This window comes from Phocoena phocoena, chromosome 10, assembly GCF_963924675.1.
Source record: "Phocoena phocoena chromosome 10, mPhoPho1.1, whole genome shotgun sequence".
Taxonomy (NCBI): domain Eukaryota; kingdom Metazoa; phylum Chordata; class Mammalia; order Artiodactyla; family Phocoenidae; genus Phocoena; species Phocoena phocoena.
The window spans coordinates 92144692-92158807 of record NC_089228.1 but is presented as its reverse complement, the minus strand read 5'-3'; positions in this window follow the sequence as shown (position 1 = coordinate 92158807).

Below are 14116 nucleotides of genomic sequence, written 5' to 3'. Positions count from 1 at the left end.
GGACGTTCTTTATGAAATCTGTATATTTTCCACACTGTCCAGCCTTAACCAGTTTCCAGATCTCGCTAACTGATAGCTTAACCCCCATTAAACAGTGATTCTGTTTTTTTACTTTAAGTACTTTTATGCTTTAAGGAAAAAGCCAACCAACTCTTTGCCTGTAGTGCCCTTGACTATCCAGTCTTTCGTGCAACAAGTGTTAATCTAGCATGTCTTTTGTGCTAGGCCTTAGGGATATAGAGAAGAAGCAATAAAGAGAATAAAATTTAGCTTTATTGAAGAGGCTCACGAAGCATTAGCATGATATGCAAACAGATAATCGAGATATTCAAACAGAGAATCAAAATGCAAGGTACTGTATTCCACATCGGAGCACAGAGGAGCAGAGAGAGGAATGATATTTCTGAAGGATCCTGTGATGGTTTCATGGAGAAAGTGACATTTAAGCAGAATCTTGACTGATGAGTGGGAGTTGACCCAATATAGAAAGAGGAGAATCTCTCCAGGGAGAGACTTGTATCTGCAAAGACTGCGAGTATGAAGGAACACGGCATGGTGGTAGCACAGGGAAGTGTTTGGTGTACCTGAGCCAGAGATGTGGACAGGAGGGAGAGGTCACTGGGAAAGCTGAAGTGTCTGTGGACCCTGCTCAGTGGTTGGGCTTTCTGCTGTAAACATGCAAGGCTTTTAGGCAAAGGACAAACCCATCAGTCTGTTTTAGGACGCTCATTCCAGTGCAACGCTCCTAAAAGTGTGGCCCTGGACCAGCAGCAGTGGCCTCTCCTGGGAACTTGATGGAACTGCAAATTCTCAGCTCCAATCCCAGACTTCAGAATCAGAAATTCTGGTCATGGGGCTTGGGAATCTGTGTTGTATCAAGGTGCCCAGCTGATTCCGATGCACACTTAAGTTTAAGAACCACTGTTCCGGTAACAACAGGGAAGATGCAGTGGGGTAAATACAGATTGAAGCTCGATAGGCTGTTCCACATAGCTCAGTCCTGAAAAAAAGCCAGAGGCATGAGTGTGGGCAGGACAGGATGCATTAGAGAGAACTTTCTGAAACCTTACACTTGGCAGGAGATAAGCAAAGGATATCTGGAGCACCAGTTGTCAAATCTCACCAACATTTTCTGGGTGGCTTTTAAAAACTTTATCTTCTGGGTCCCACTCTTTTATCTCTTTTTAAATTTTACTTTTTAAATTTTATTACCTTTGGCTGTGTTGGGTCTTCATTGCTGCGCGCGGGCTTTCTCTAGTTGTGGTGAGAGGGGCCTACTCTTCGTTGCGACGTGCGGGCTTCTCATTGCGGTGGCTTCTCTTGTTGCGGAGCATGGGCTCTAGGTGCATGGGCTTCAGTAGTTGCAGCATGCAAGCTCAGCAGTTGCGGCGTGTGGGCTCAGTAGTTGTGATGCACGGGCTGTAGAATGCAGGCTCAGTAGTTGTGGCTCATCGGCTTAGTTGCTCTACGGCATGTGGGATCTTCCTGGCCCAGGGATCAAACCCCTGTCACCTGCACTGACAGGCAGATTCTTAACCACTGAGCCACCAGGGAAGTCCTGGGTCCCACTCTTGACTCATGAAACAGAATTGGCATCCTATTTGGGGATCCTCTTCTGCTGTTCCTATGTCTTCTTTGCATTTTGTTTGTTCATGGAATCTTCCTTCTTGCTAAAGTTGTTCAACTACTTGCACTTTGGGGGAGTTTCTGTAAGTACCACCTGCTTTCTTTAGGGAGGAAGATGGCCTTACAGCATCAGAGCTGAGAAGTGCTGTCACCACGAAGAGACCCAGGAATCTCAATTCCTGCCACTCATTAAGTCCCCTGGACAATTTATCTTAAAATGCTGCCGCTCAGGCTCAATTTCAAGCTTAAATAAATTAGAGTTCATGGGAATGATGTATTTCTAAAATGCTCCCTAGGTGATTCTAATGTGCAGCCAGCAATAAGAACTATAATGTAGTCCAACAGCTTCATTTTAGGAAAAAAGAGGAAAAGAAAGATCCTAGGGTCAAAGAGGAGCAGACCATGTAACCTGGGTCAAATAAGCTATTATCAAGTGTATTAAAATGCTTAAAAGGTGAAGGAGGTTGAGTACCATAAAACATCTTTATGATTAGTAATGAGGATGATAACTGTTGGACTTCCAGACACAGATGGCAGAACAAAGCCAACTCATGGGCTCTCTTCTCTCCCCAAGAGTTGAAGCAACAAAAAAAATATTGAAAACACACAAAAGCCAAGGAAACAATAAAACAATAAAAACTTACCAGCCTCAATTAAATAAGAAAAAAGGCAAAACTTCACATCATACACTTTGCAAAAGAGGCATCAACAGAAGAACCAAGTGATCCTGGAGTGGTGCAGTCTGTTGTGGCTTCTGCTTTTTCCTCCCCAGAAGCACTATATCAAGCCAACAAAATCTTGAATCTTCTCACTAACACCTTCCTATTTGCAAAGAAGAGGACCAAGGGCATGGATTGGCATCCCGGGGAGAAACTTTGTACAAAAGTCTTCAAGATTAGAAGCGCTTTTCTCTCCCTTGGGGCCCTTGAAAGATGCCGGAAAGACTACAAGGTCTTCCCATCCTCCAAGACATTGGGTTGAGTTGGAGTGATGAGCCAAACCTCACAGAAGTTGGGTGTATGTATCCCTTGTGGGTTGACTGAGCTCTGTTACACTTGACAGAATCTCCAAGCACTTTCAGAGCTCATGTCTCCTAGGCTCAGACTTCAGCCCCAACTTGACTCCACCCCCACAGTCCTCCTACCAGCAGGCTACAGAAAAGTGATCTAAGAGCAACACCTTTCCTTCAAACTGGAAAGGCACAATAACCTGGCCTCAAAATAAGGTGGGGGAACATATCAAGTAGAATCCATTCCACCAAATGAGAGCAATTAGACAACTGAGCAGAGCTATTTAAAGCACGAATAAATTCTGTCTGCTCTACAGGTGTTCTGTGGCTGAAAACAAAACTAAACTAAAAGAAAATTAAAAGTGAAAAAAAGAGCATGCAACAAATGGGCAAAGAACCCAGTCTGGAAGAAAACATAAACCAAGAAGTGGAAGTAGATTTCCCATGAGTACATCATGCTACAGAAGACTTTATTTTTAAAATACTTTTTTTTTTAATTGAAGAAGATTCTAACACTCTTCAAGGAATTGGTTTTAGAAGAGTGGTGAGGTAGAAATTGGATCCCAAAGAGTAAAGGACTAAGTACAGGGTAAGTAGACCTTTATTATAATAATGAGGAAAAAAAGGAAAAAGAGAAGTTTGAGGGTTTATCTGAGAAAAGACAGGGAATTATGATTATGTTTGTATGTTTATTTTTAGATGGAATCACTGAGCATATTTGTAGGTTAAATGAAACAAACAATAAAATAATAGAGGCCTATCAGTCTTAAAAAAAGAAGGAAATTCTGACACACGATGAAACATGAATGTATTTACCTTGAGGACATTTTATCTAAGTGAAACAAGGCAGCCATAAAAAGACAAATACTGTATGATTCCACTTAGACGAGGTAACCAAAGTAGTCAAACTCATAGAATAGGAAAGGAGAATGGTGGTTGCCAGGGGCTGAGGGGAGGGGAAATGAAGAGTGCTTGTTCAATGGGTATAGAATTTCAGTTTTGCAAGATGATAAAATTGTAGAGATCAACAATGGGAATATACTTAACACTGCTGTACACTTAAAAATAATTATGATGGCAAAGTTTATGTTTCTTTTACCACAATGATAGATAGATAGATATGTAGGTAAGTAGATAGATAGATAGAGAGAGAGTCTTAAGGTCCAAATAACCCCCATTTATCACCTCACCCGTAGGGTTGCTGCTTATCTGGTTAGAAGGATTTCCATCCTCTCTGCTGGAAAGGAATCATGATTTAACAAAGAGGAGATAAAAAGTCAAAAGATGAACAAAGACTGAGATTTAGTGATGTCATTTGAGCCCCTGGGTCATGTAATACCTGAAACAGTAACCCTTTGGCATTTTCAGTTAGGAGAGACAACCAAACTCCTTTTTTTTTTCCTTCAAGAAAAAAAAAAAAAAGATGAAACTAACACAGCACTGTAAATCAACTATGTTCCAATAAAATTTTTTTTTTTAAAAAACAGGGAAAAGGGCATACTATAGGATCCAGCCTGACTTTTATTTTATCCTTCAGACCACAATGTTGTAAATCCTTTCTTAAATGATAGGTTAATAACAGAGTACATGTGCTCTGCCACGACTGGGTCTGCATTTAGCTCAGTGTGTGCACTAATCGCTGTGCTGGCTGTGGCGCCTTTTACCGCACAATGTAAAAGTGCTGTGACTGGTTTCATTAGCAGAAAAAATGAACTGCGGCCTATGTGTCAGGCAACCGCTTTGCGCTCTAGTACGTAACTGATTCTGCTCCAAAGCGCCAAAATCCGTAGAAGTTCTGAAAACCTCACACGGATTTGCGAGATGATTCTCATTCATTTTGGAGCGGTTCCCCTTCTTGTTCATCCTCTTTCCTACTTGGTTATTTTTGTCACTGCCCGAGTTGGAGACCCCGGTCTGCTGGTAAGGCACCGTGCCCCTAAACTGCTTTTCAAGGTGGTTGGCAAGTCCCTTTAAGAACACCAAGAATTCTCAACCTGAAGGGGAGGGGCCCCAGGAATAGTTCATCTAAAAGATGAATGGAATGGGCTTCTTGTTCCTCCTTTCTCCAGTACAAAAAGAACATTTCCATGGGATTTGATTAGCTCCCCTTTTATTGATCTCTGGCTCATCTAAGAAAGTGCAAGAGAGAGAGTTTTAAAAGACTCTGTACCCATAGTCAGCTCTCATGAAAAGAACCAACAGCTATTTCAAATGATAGTTTAGATCAAAGACCTGAAGCCAAAATTGTGCCATCATAGGCCAATCAATAGAGACAGCAAATGTTTGGTGTGTCAGAATAGTAGTCCTTCCTGGAGAAGAATTTTTTGGAATTAAAGATGTCCCAGGTGACTTTAAAAAAAAAAACCCAATTGAAATCATAGTTTACAAACAGCCTTATATCATGATTTACTTAGCAGTGCAGAGCATAAAGATTTTGATGTGAAACATTTTTATTTCTATCAATGTTTATAATGGCTGCATAATATTCCTCCCTGTGGGTATAAATCTTATCTTTTTTAAACTTTCTTTTGTTGTATAATACTTTGGATATTTCTGATATTGCACTGTTGGGGCTAACCATGATGAACATTTTTGTCCATCTAGATTTTCCCATATTATGAAGTGTTTCCTTAGATTCTCAGGGGAATTATGTGGTCAAGCGGTAAACATGTTTATCAGCCTTGATCCGAGCTGCTCAATTGTTTTCCAAAACGGATTTAGTCAATTGAAGATTAGTTTCACTCTCTCCCTGTTAACGCTGAATATCATTAAAATAATTTTCGTTGTAATTAAGGGGGAAGAAATGTCCATTTGCACCCATATAATTACTACTGAAATTAAACACTTTCCATATATTCTTTATTAATTTATTTCCCTTTTGTGAATTGTTTTTGTGATAGTTTGTAAACCAATGGCAGGTTGATTTCTGGAACTTTCTAATGTCCTCAAGCTCTTTCTTTCACTCATTTCAACTACCTGTGACTGGCAGGCCAGAAAAATGCCCGTAATGCTCTATTTTCACACTAGGTAACTCGGTGGGTAACACTAGGTAACCAGTTAATTGCCATGTGGTTCCAGGCAAATCCCCAGCCGCCTCTGCGTTACCCTCTTCCTTCTTGCTGCCCTCTGCTCCCTCAGAGGAGTGAGAATGCCGTTTCTGAACTTGGGAGAATTTATTCCTGAAAGCACTGGTTGCCAACATTGACGGCACATTAGAATCATCTGGGGAGCATTTAAAATTCCCAGCTCTCAGCACATTCTACACACCAATTAAATCAGAGTCTCTGGGGGTGGGACCTGACATCACTGTTTTTGGAAAGCTCCCCTGAGGATTCCAAAGTACAGCCGAGGTTGGGAACCACTGTTTTGAATCTGCAGCCACGGGAGCACTACGCCAGGCACTCAGGCTGCAAAGGCCCATATGCAGTGAGCCCTGCTCTCAGGGAGCTCACAGCTGGGCGGTTTGGGGGGCAAAGCACATTCTGAATGTTTTCATAAGGGAGTCATTTTATATATATGTATATGTATGTATATATATATACACACACACGTGTATACATGTGTTTGCACATACACACGTATATATACCCATGTGTGCCACTTAACTAACTATATAACCTATAATTTGATCAACCAGTGGCATCATTTCAAAAGGCTGACCTTAAAGCACGATCAGATTCCGACTTGCCTAAGAAATGGTTGGTTACGTTCCCTATGCTACATTTACTGAGGTAAAAAAAAATATGTACATATTAGAAAAGTCATTGACAAACTAGAGATTAAAGAGGGTTTTCACGTTATTTCTCTTAATAAGAAATTTAAACTCACTACACTATCGCCCCCTGAGGTTTCTGCAGCAATACTTCTCTCCACTAGGTGGTACTCTGGACAAATTCATAAGCTGTTGCCTTTGCCACAGTTGGGGGTCCCGTTAGAGAAATTCAATCTTTCTGTGGCAAAAATGGCTATTCATTCATGGTCTGGATCTACAGCAATCAGAAATGGTTTTCTTACCTTTTTCTAATTGAGAAATGAAGTTAGGCCTGCTTGAACAGTATTTATAACTATCAATCCAAATATTGTCTTTAGAATTTAAAAAATCTACCTTATTATGTTATTGAATTCTACTGCATCTCCACCCAATTATCAAGATAATTATAGACTTTAAAATGGCTTCACAGGCTTCATCTTACAGACACTCCGTCCCTTCTTTTTCTGTTAAAGCCCATAATGAAATACAGCCCCCATCATCTATATATAAAGATCCAAACACACATTAGACCTCAGAGAATTGAATTTATTTTTATGTGTTAAAGCATCTGAATGTTATTTGAGACAGGATTAAAAGAAAAGCATTCCTGACTCTTCTCAACAGAAGTAGGACTGTCCTTGGCCCTGGGCCTGGGTGGTTGAGCCCTTGGCTAGACTAATATACAGTATTCAGCAGAAGGCAGGTCAGGGTGGAGTTGCCACTCGTGGTGCTTGTGCGAATTCTCAGGAAGCTCGACCAGAATTTCCAAAGGCAGCTGGTCACTGCCATTCCTTCAGCTACTCTGGAAAGGGCAGGATTCTTGACCGTCCAGGAAGCCCAGATGCCACAGTGTATCCTGCGTTCATCCACATCTAAGTGCAGGTCCTGCCCCATAGATTCTTTCTGCCATTTTTGTTGATATGGATAGACCATTGGAATGAGCCTGGGTGCTTCTTCATAAAACTAAGTTTGATATCAAGAGCCAGAGAAGGACAGAGACATGTTTGCTTCCTTCTCACACTAGGTTTCCTCAGTGTGAGGAAACCTCAGAAAACTGGATATTCACGGCAGGGAAAACGGCAGTAGTATTTCATCCTTCCACTGGTATGGCCTAGAGTTTGGCTGGTCTCTGAGCCTGCCTCGGCAAATATGATGCACTTGACGTTCGTAGCAGCTTCTTGGATGAGGATGTTGGTGCCTGAGTGTTTACATGGTGCTCTTTCTGATTGCTAGTTAATTCTCTTTCCCGTCATTCCCAGGGCCCAGCTGTGGATAGGGTTAGCCGGCCTCTCACACCACAAAGCAGAGCCCCACCATCTGTGCTGGTGCTTTTACACGAACGCTGCTTCCTCCTTCTAAGAAATGTTCTCCAAGAACATGGGGTACTTGGAATGAACACAAAAGTAAACATGGAAGGTGAGAGGATGCAGGACTGGAACACCTAAGTCATAGCTTTTAAAAGAGCAATCTTCTGCTCAAGGCCGACTTCTCACCTCAGTGGGGAGCTGGACACACAGGACAGGCAGACCGTCCGTGTCGAATGGGTGCTTGTCCTACGTGAGGCCAGCCAGCCAGCCATGACCCGCAGTTCATGTGAAAACAGCAGAGAGGGAAGGGACAGTGTGAGTTAAGCGGTGCCACTGGAAGTCAGGCTAACGTGGGTATGGCCAGGCTCATCCTCAACATGCCCCTGTATGCTGCGGGGAGCGGAGGGGACCGAGAGAGGCTCGGATGACCCAGCAAAGGGAAGGAGGTCAGAGTATGGTTGCGACCAAATACAACTCTCACCAAGTCATCGTGTGCCTAGCACTTTACATCAACCATCTCCTTTAATATCCCAAACAACCCTGGGTGACAGTATTGTGTTGGCCAAAAGGTTCATTTGTTTTCTTCCATAAGATGGCTGTAGTAGCTCTTAGTTGTCTTTAACTTCATTCAAAACCATTTTGTTAGACTGTATGTGACGGCTGTCATATCAGCGTGCATTTAAAAAAAGACATCAAAATTGGTGAATTTTTGTGTAGCCATTTTAATATTGAAGATGGAAGAAAAAAGCAACATTTTCAGCATATTATGCTTTATTATTTCAAGAAAGGTAAAAACTCAACCAAAGTGCAAACAGAGATTTGTGCTCTCTTTTTGGAGAAGTGTATGGAGAAGGTGCTGTAACTGATTGAACATGTCAAAAGTGGTTTATGAAGTTTCTGGCTAGAGATTTCTCACTGGACGATGCTCCATGGTCGGGTAGACCAGTTGAAGTTGATAGCGATCAAATCGAGACATTAATTGAGAAAAATCAACGTTATACCACGAGGGAGATAGCCAACATACTCAGAATATCCAGATCAAGCACTGAAAATCACTTGCACCAGCTTGGTTGTGTTAATAGCTTTGATGTTTGGGTTCCACATAAGTTAAGCGAAAAAAACCCTGTTGACCATATTTCCTCATGCAATTCTCTACTTAATGAAAACGTTCCATTTTTAAAACAAATTGTGCCTGGAGATGAGAAGTGGATACTGTACAACAAGGTGGAATGGAAGAGATCGTGGGGCAAGCGAAATGAAACACCACCAGCCACACCAAGAGCCGGTCTTCATCCAAAGAAGGTGATGTTGTGTATATGGTGGGATTGGAAGGGAGTCCTCTGTTATGAGCTCCTTCTGGAAAACTAAACGATTAATTCCAATAAGTACTGTTCCCAATTAGACCAACTGAAAGCAGCACTTGAAGAAAAGCGTTGAGAATTAGTCCACAGAAAATGCATAATCTTCCATCAGGATAACGCAAGACCGCGTGTTTCTTCGATGACCAGGCAAAAACTGTTACGGCTTGGCTGGGAAGTTCTGATTCATGCATCGTATTCACCAGACATTGCTCCTTCAGATTTCCATTTATTTCGGTCTTTACAAAATTCTCTTAATGGAAAAAATTTCAATTTCCTGGAAGACTGTACAAGGCACCTGGAACAATTCTTTGCTCAAAAAGATAAAAAGTTTTGGGAAGATGGAATTATGAAGTTGCCTGAAAAATGGCAGAAGGTAGTGGAACAAAAGGGTGAATACGTTGTTCAATAAAGTTCTTGGTGAAAATGAAAAATGTGTCTTTTAGTTTTACTTAAAAACCGAGGGCACTTTTTGGACAGCCCAATATCATCCCGATTTTACAAATGAGAACATAAAAACTTTAAAATGTTGAGTATGCTATAGTCAGTACCACACAGGACGTGGCCGGGTCTCAACCTGAATCCAGGCCAGTCTGCCTCCAGGTCTCACCCTTTGTGAGAGCAGGGTTTTCTGCTTGGTTTTCCAGACTTTGTCCACATCCTTCAAAGGGGGCAAAGAAATATCTCTAGTGAAGTACTAGCTACCCCTAGGACCCGGGAATGGGGAGTAGGCGGGATAAAGGAAGAATTCTGCTCTGTGAAGTGATGATTGAATGCAACAAGGCTGAACCTATTGGTGGAACCCGGGCTGCTTTTCTGCTGCAATCGATACTTGGCTTTTTAAAGGATGGTGACACATACTACCAGTGCTCATTCCTATTTTAAAATATGGGCACATAGCCCAGAGCTGCTTTTATCAGCTTTTCCCCCAAAACCTCAGCTTTAATTCCTCAACAAATGAAATGTATATTTAAAAGTTTTTTCTCGCTAGAAGCAATGCTATAGTGCTTATTAAATCTATCGATTATTCACAACACTAAATATTTTTTACACAATAGCATTTAATACAGGATTTTGAACAGAATGTCCGACCCATTTTAATAAATGGCAGACTTTTTTGCCGAGATGGATCCATGTTTCCACTCATTCCAGAAAGGTTCTGTTGAAGGAAACAAACACCATATTCAAAGCATTCATTTTTCAAAAAGTGACATGTACACTGCAAAATCATCAAGATTTGCATTACACAAAAGAGATGATTTAGGCTCAAGCACTCAATATAATTTGATAAACTGTCCAAAGGAAACAACTTTTCCAGATATCTGAGGGCTCTTCATCTAGGAGTGACGTGCTTGCCCAAGTTGAACCAATCACTGCCCTTCCCTGGCATTTTATTTAACCTTGGGACCAAGAAGTAAGTGGATTGGTCCTGTTCTAGTTGTGGGAGTAGCGAGATGTAAAATGTGGACCAGTATGTAGTGATAATGAAGTCGACAGGTAGAGAAAAGCATAGACAAAGCGCAGATCCTTGTGATATTTCGGTCTCCCATCATAGTTTCTCAAGCAGGGCTGCATCTTCATCGTCGCCCCTCTGGCTCTTTGGGTGTCAGTTTCCTTTGATGATATAAGAAACTCCCATATCCCATCAAATCTCTCTTTGTACATAAGCTCATTTGAGTTGATCTTTTATCACATTCAAAGAAAAAAACAACTCTTGACTAACATGCCATCAAACTGAAACTATATGAACTATTTGTCTCAAGAAATTTCAGGACTATGTCAGAATTTTAACTTCTTGATATAAGGAAGCCAACTTCTTTGATAGAGTTGCCAAATGGTCCCTACCTTAAAAGGACTCGGTAAGAGCTGAGCAAGATGAGAGCAGGCACAGGGTAGTCCTGCTGTGCATCACACATTTACATAAAAGGAAAGCATTCAGCACATCTGCATAAGAGCACACAGCCTGGCTGGTGGAAAATGCTAATAGGAATCCAGCACTCCACCCCCGGCTTGTGCTCTGTCCCAAAAGAAGCTGAGCTGAGGAATCCGTGAAACACAAGTGTTTGAATGTAGAGACGAAATTTTCAAAATGGTGCTCTATAGAGAGGTTGAGGGGATCCAATCACATTCAAGTCTTGTCAATAATTAACAATTACACTTAGGCAATTGGAGAATGCCATTTATATGAGTGAACGCCACTAGTCATTTATTTCCTGGGCAGAAACCTCAAACACCAGCCTATCATGTTCAGAACACTATGGCCCTATCCCTGTGAAGCCTACCCGGGCGCCTTAGAATCAGGTCCTCTGTAGGGAGGAGTAAGCAGGCAGAGGAGAAAGGCAGGAGAGAAGGTTCTCCAGATACACAGCAGGTCTAAGGAATGGAAGAGAGCTCGACCCTCCAGGTGGGCATCTGCAGGTACCATCTCCTGCTCCCTGGGCCTGATTTTCCAAAAGGAGAAGCCACGTCTCACCTGGCAAAGAGAAGAGGAAGAAGGACCAGTTCTAGAGTACGCATTTAAATTTTGCAGCTTGTACATGTCCTACCCAGCACCACCTATGAGGCCCCCTCCCCTCTCTCCCACTCTTGCAATGCCTATATAGTGGTTGAAGAGTGTCCCACCCCAAATTCATGTCCAGCCAGAACCTCAGAATGTGACCTCATTTGGAAATAGGATCTTTGCAGATGTAATTAGTTGAAAAGCTTGAGATGAAATCATCCAGGATTTAGGTGAGGGCCCTAAATCCAATGACTGCTGTTCTTATAAGAACAGAGGACACAGGGAGATACAGATAGAGAAGAGGCTGTATAAAGAGGCAGGCAGAGAGGCAGAGATTAAGTGATGCTGCCACAAGCCAAGGAATGCTAAGAGCTGTCAGAAACTAGGAAGAGGTAAGGAAGGAGTCTTACGTAGGGCCTTCAGAGGGAGCATGGCTCTGCTGATACCTTGATTTTGGACTTCTAGCCTCCAGAACTGTCAAAGAATAAATGTCTATTATTTTAAGATACCAAATTTGTGGCAGTTTGTCACAGCAGCCACAGGACACTCATACAGTCTCAAAGCCCTTTGGCATCCCTCCCCATGCCACACAGACCTCCCTTCTACACACCATCTTCCCACCCCCTACTACGTCTCATCTCTACCTTCCACTTTCCCATCCCACTATCAAAGGCCCCACGTCTTTTTTTTTTCTCATGTATCTGTTAATCCCAAATTCCTAATTTATCCCTACCCACTCCCCTTCCCCTTTGGTAACCATATATTTGTTTTCTACGTCTGTGAGTCTGTTTCTGTTTTGTAAATCAGTTCATTTGTATCATTTTTTTTTAGATTCCACATAGAAGCGATATCCTTTGATATTTGTCTTTGTCTGACTTAGTCACTAGGTCCATCCATGTTGCTGCAAATAGCATTATTTCATTCTTTTTTTTTATAGCTGAGTAGTATTCCACTGTGTGTATATACCACATCTTCTTTTTCCATGCATCTGTGGATGGACACTTAGGTTGCTTCCATGTCTTGGCTATTGTAAATAGTGCTGCTGTGAACATTGGGGTGCATGTATCTTTTTGAATTAGAGTTTTCATCTTTTCTGGATATGTGCCCAGGAGTGGGATTCCTGGATCATATGGTAACTCTGTTTTTAGTTTTTTAAGGAACCTCCATACTGTTCTCCATAGTGGCTGCACCAATTTACATTCCCACCAACAGTGTAGAAGGGTTCCCTTTTCTCCACACCCTCTCCAGCATTTATTATTACAGACTTTTTGAGGATGGCCATCCTAACTGGTTTGAGGTGATACCTTATTGTAATTTTGATTTGCATTTCATTAATAATTAGCGACGTTGAGCATCTTTCCATGTGCCTGTATGTCTTCTTTGGAGAAAAGCCCCCGCTTCTGAAATGTGGCTCATGTCAGTTAAAGATTCAAAGAAAATCTATGTGGTTGAATCAGTTCTCATCAGAATAGATAATGCCATCATTTGCTCAAAACATTTCCATTTTTAGAGAGGATTCTTAGAAATCTTTAATTGGTAGAATTTACTATTTGGGGGGAATGAATATTTAAGAATTAGAAACACTTCTCTTTTAAAGAAGAAGACATGTTCACCCCTGGGATTCTCTTGGTTCGGAACTCAGGTGGTATTTTTTTTTTGCGGTACGCGGGCCTCTCACTGTTGTGGCCTCTCCCGTTGCGGAGAGCAGGCTCAGCGGCCATGGCTCACGGGCCCAGCCGCTCTGCAGCATGTGGGATCTTCCCGGACCGGGGCACGAACCCGTGTCCCCTGCATCGGCAGGCGGACTTTCAACCACTGCGCCACCAGGGAAGCCCTCAGGTGGTATCTTGAACAAGAACTGGGAAGTCAAGCAGCCAGCTTCAAACCCAGATCTGTCTTTATCTGCTCTGCCTCATTTGTTCTCCTGGGAGTTGAACTGTAGCTCTCTCGAGAGCTTGGCCCCAGGCTTCTCCTCCCTTAGCTGTCTCCTATCAGCTGGGGAAGCCACAGCTGCACTCATGCCCACCTAAGGGTAGGGGTTAATTTTGGAAGTGGGGTGAGCTCTGGGGACTGGAGAGTTAGCTGACGTCTCCCACATCATCTACCCACGGCCCTGCCTGCCTGGCTCGGCCTCTCTGGTGCGTAACTCGCATGCGCGGTTGTGGAGCCTACGTTTCCCAGTTCACATTGACGCAGAGGGAAAACGAGGCCTGCTGACAATAATGCAAAATATTTCTCTGGCTCTGCAGTCCCCTCCTCCCCAGGGCTTCCTGCTCCCCTCTCCCACCTTGAACCTCCATCCAGGTGGAGTGAGAAGTGAGGGGATTGTACTACCCGCCCCACCAGCCAGGCGTGTCCTCTGGCCAACACCCTCCAAAGCCCCGCTCCATGGCTGCTTCTGAAAGGGAGGCTCTCCTCCCAGTCATTAAGCAGAGGCCGTTACATGGATGGTTATTTGGGGTTATTATTATACCTTTATTTCTTGAGGACTTGGACATAAGCTATATGTCTGTGCCCCTTTTTACCCCTTTACTCCTTCCCGTTGGTTGAAAAATGCACTTGGTG